We start from the raw sequence: 4788 nt of genomic DNA on the forward strand, positions 1-4788 counted from the left end.
CATTGCGGGGAGCTGAGAATTTGCTCCAGTAGAAGACACTGAGCCCCTCCTCTCCTTCACTGTCACACAAAAAGGAAGTTAGAGGGTTATTGTTCTGGAGATGTATCTGGGGATGCTTTCATCTCGCTGATCTTCCTGTGTGTTTTGTAGGTATGGTTTTTTTTTTAGACACAGCTCACCCGAAGGCAGTAATTCCTGAGCGCTGGTAATAAGAACTCCACGGGGTGGACTCGTAGAGTTTCGAGAACTGTTTTAGGTAAATGCAGAAAAAAAACAACGCGTGAGACGATATACAGTAGCTTGTGAAAGTGGTCTTGAACTTTTTCACATTTTGTTAAGTTACAACCACAAACTTCAAAATATTTCACTTGATTTTGTGTGTAAGACCAACACAAAGAAGTGCATAATTGTGAAGTGGAGAGAAAAGTATACATGGATTTTGATTGATTTATTTATTACAAATAAGAACAGTCAGATTTGATGGAGAGCTTCTGTTAACGGCGATTTTTAAGTTTTCTCAACCAGATTTAGGTTTGGACTTTGACTGGGCCATTTTAAAACTTGAATGTGCTTTGGTCTGAACCATCCCATTGTAGCTCTGGCTGTTTCTTAAAGGCTTGTTGTTCGGCCAGAGTCTCAAGTCTCTTGCGGCCTAACCAGTTTTCTTCCAGAATAACATTGCATTTATCTTCCTATTAATTCTAACCAGGTTCCTTGTGCCTCCTGTAGACAGCATGATGTTGCCACCACCATGTATCACCATGGGATCTTTAGAGTAATATGCAGCGTGAGGAATCCATCAAGCATTGTGTTTTGTGTTCATTTCTAAAACTTCAACTTTGGTCTCAACGCCTTCAATATGTTTACTGTGTCCCCTACACGCTTTAAGCAAATTCAACCTTAAATTGGTTTTATTTTGCTTTTTCTTCTATATTAGCTTTCTACATTCAACTCTTCCCTACAGACTGGATTTAGAAATAGACTAAACTCCTCCACCTGGATTTTATTTAGGAGGATCAGAGTAAAAGGTGGCTATATACAAATGCACATCTTTTTAGGTTTTTACTGTAAGGCAGTATGAGTATAAGGTTACTAATCTTATAAAAGCAATATATATTGTAAAAATGACTGACATTAACTCTTATCACAGGAGCTTACAGGAATTTCCTTGTATTAACCTGACCTCTTGCTCCAAAAATCAACCCCTGCCCCCCCGGATGTTATCTTTGTCTTCCTGTCATCCCACCTTGCCCTACTGCCCTGCCTGGTTCATCCACTCTATGTAGTGTGCTGCAAGCATAGTGGCCAATTGTATGAAAGCTGCACAGACAATGTTTTTATTGAAGGCCTGCTCTTCCTCTCACTCTCGGTGCCCGGGCCTAGCAGGCCTCACAAATGCTAGGCTTGTTTTCAGCCGCTGAAAGGACCTGGTCCCTGGGGGTGCCGTTGACTCACACACACTATGCACAGCTCCTGTTTCAGCTTTACATTTTACACCACCAGAAAGAGACAGAGAGAGAGAGAGAGAGAGAATGAGGCAGAAGAGAGAAGAGCATAAAAAACAGACATGGGAGGACAGAGGAGATAAGGAGGAGACAGATAGGCAAGAATGTGAGGACAGAGGAGGGGAAGCAGTGTTTTGAAAGTGCCATTTAAAAACACTGGTGCTGTGTTGTCATGAAGCATATTAAAAGGAGTTGAACCAAATGTCATTCAGAGATGTTTCAATAAAGACATGTACAGCATTTCCATTTACATAATGGTCCAAAGCCTGAGCCTGCAGGCGGAACTGAAGGGAGGTGGGATCGGTCAGCTCTAAAGAGAAGCTCAGGTTTGGGAACTCCACGCAGCCACCGAGGAAGAACACTGAACAAGGTGGAGCTGGGTAGAAGGGAGAGGAGAAGATATAAGTCTGGTGTGGAGTGGAATCAAACAAAACATACAGCAGGAGAGGTATGATTAAACATCAAAATCTGCACTCACATGTTAAATAGTTGAGAGCCAGTGTAATGGCTGCAGTGAAAGGAAAAAAAGGTAGGAGACCTAACATAAGTCTCCTCCAGGAACAGCACGATGAAGCTCTCTGCCTCTCTGTCTTCTGCTCAGCCGGACCTTCAGACTTTGTCATAAAGGGACCAAGTGAGCTGGTGGACTGCTGTAACTCTCCATCTCTCTTTAAGGGAAAAGGAGGTGATTCAAATAAGACCCGATTAAACTTTCAGTCTGCTTTCATGAAAGGACACAGTATAACTACAGCATCCTTAAGAGTAAATAATGATTTCAATGAGGCTCTAGACCAGTGTTTCTCAGCCCTGGTCCTCCATGTTTTTGATGTGTCTCCTATGACACATCTTCATGTGTGCCTGATTCAAATGATTTCATTCCTCCTCAGAATGCCATCAAGTGCTGCAAAAGCCTGTTAATCAACCATCCATTTTAGGCAGGAGTGTAGCTGAAGGGAAACATGGAAAACATGAAGGACAATAGGAGGACTAGGGTTGAGGACCGCTGCAGTCTAGACAACAGACAACCATGTGCAATTCTTCTCACTGACTACTCAAAGCATTTGATTCCTTGGATTGTATTTTCATATGAAAACTGGTCATTATCCATCTGTCAGACATTAAGGTTCAACAGACCTGTAGTGAAAAGCTAAACCAAGGGTGGGGAACTCCAGTCCTCAAGAGCCAGTGTCTTGCAAATCAAATGACCGAATTACCTGCTTAGTATGCAGTCAGATTCTCACAGGCCTGGTAATGGGCCATAAATCTGATTCAGATGTGTTGGACCAAGGACACATCTGAAAGTTGCAGGACACTGGCCCTCAAGCACTAGATTTGCCCACCCCTGAAATGTATCTCCTCTAGCTTCTTCCATGTACATAAAGGTGTTCCTCAGAGGTCTGGTCTAGTGCCATGCCATGCCAACAGTCTTAGACATGTCGGAATGGAGATGGGAAGCCTCTAACCATTTACATAAGTTGCTCTTGTAGTTGTCAGTTGTTGTACAGCTTGGTTTTTGTTTTTGGCATACACAAACAGAGCAACCTGATCAGCAGACATTTGACATGTTACAACTGGTGGCAGCTTGATAGATCATTTATGTAGGGCCTAAATAACAAAAGTTCCAAGACCAAACCTCCAAGGTTGTGCTCACAAGTTCTGGATTTCGTGTTCTGTATTCTAACAGACTTATGTTCTGGATGAAAGAAAGTTGAAAGTAGTTCCTTTATCTGGGGATTAACAGCATTAAAAGCTTTCCTGCAACAGAAGTGTGCACAAAAGCTGGAGGCATCCCCTCAAGCTTCCTTCATGTATTCCAAGGTGTTCCCCAGAGGTCTGTTCTGGAAACACTATTATTCAGGTAACATACCAACAAACTTAATCAATGTAAAGAGCAAACCACTGGCATATATTCACAAATCTTTTTTTTTCCTATTTAACATCCTAAAATAGTATTTGGATTTATGATATTAATTCGCATAACCTGGTTTTAATAACATGGTCATGGGCAGGAAAAAGTGCATTCAAATATTCTAACCTTCACTCATGGAATCAGTTCATTATATTAAATTTGTGTGTTTCTTTCATCATAGCCAGGACCCTCTTGTAAATAAGATTTGAAATCTGAGTTTTTCAGATATATATATATATATATATTTATTTATAACTTCCTGACTTTTAACTGTTTGCGGACCCTCAAGGCTTAGGAGGTAAATGGACATTTTTGGGCGAATGTTAAAGGGGTTAGTATCTACTAATGTTGCTACTTATTGACATTTGAGCATAACAGGAAGGCAGTGAATAAAAAGGAGCATCAAAATCAATAAGGCCTAGATTTTATGGCTGTGCAAGAAGTGGTTTACTGGCAGCAATGATGCAGATCTTTAAGCTCAAATGATTTCCTGAAACATTTAAGAGTTGGTTTTATCCTCTGGGGGAAGGAAAGCATGCCTGAATGGGTCTGCTTTCCCACGGCCTGCAATGCCAGCACTCAATCAAAGTGTCACAGCAACAGGCCCCTGTGGATTCTACAATTAAATGCAGTTCAATTAGTTTGATGGGTTGTAAATATGATTCTCTTTTCACTGCAAAACACCCCTCAAGTTAAATAAAAACTGCAGGTTAGTGCCTGGATGAGAATAAAAAAAGACACCTAGAGTACAAAGAGTCTTTGGGAGTGTTTTATCTACAGAAAAAAGGCGCTCATTGATTGCTTACCTGTGTACCTGGATAGCCAGAGTATCCGTGTGCAGAGACGCAATACACCTCACAAGTTTTGCTTTGGGGCAGAGTCCACATAGCAGTGTCCAGTTTAGCTCCGGAGAGGTGATTCGCAACAATACCTCAGACATAGAAACGATGGAGAGAGGGAAGAAGAGAGGAAATCCCCACTGTTGCTTCCTCTGACCAAAAAAAGGAGCAAAACAAAAAAAAAGGAGAAGAAATCTGAGCTGAGGAGCTCGGACGCACAGGGGCATTCACCGCCTCCCGTTTACCTGAACAGGGCGGCAGGTGTCACACGGAGCCCCAGAATGCAATGCGAGGGACAATGAGGCCACTATGAAAGGGTACAATCCGAGCAACCATCTGTTGGACAGATATTGTGGGCAAACTTGCTCTCTGTGTATGCAGGGGTCCCAGATCAGAGGGACAAAAGAGTGCTTGAGGGGAACGTGTGTGAGATATTATACCATGGATGCTCCACAGGGTGCAAATCATTTCATTTGGAGAGATAATTTCATTAACAGTAGGAACACAAGGACAATGAAACATCAGTACAAAGACA

This window comes from Girardinichthys multiradiatus, chromosome 21 (genome assembly GCF_021462225.1).
Source record: "Girardinichthys multiradiatus isolate DD_20200921_A chromosome 21, DD_fGirMul_XY1, whole genome shotgun sequence".
In the NCBI taxonomy this organism is placed as follows: domain Eukaryota; kingdom Metazoa; phylum Chordata; class Actinopteri; order Cyprinodontiformes; family Goodeidae; genus Girardinichthys; species Girardinichthys multiradiatus.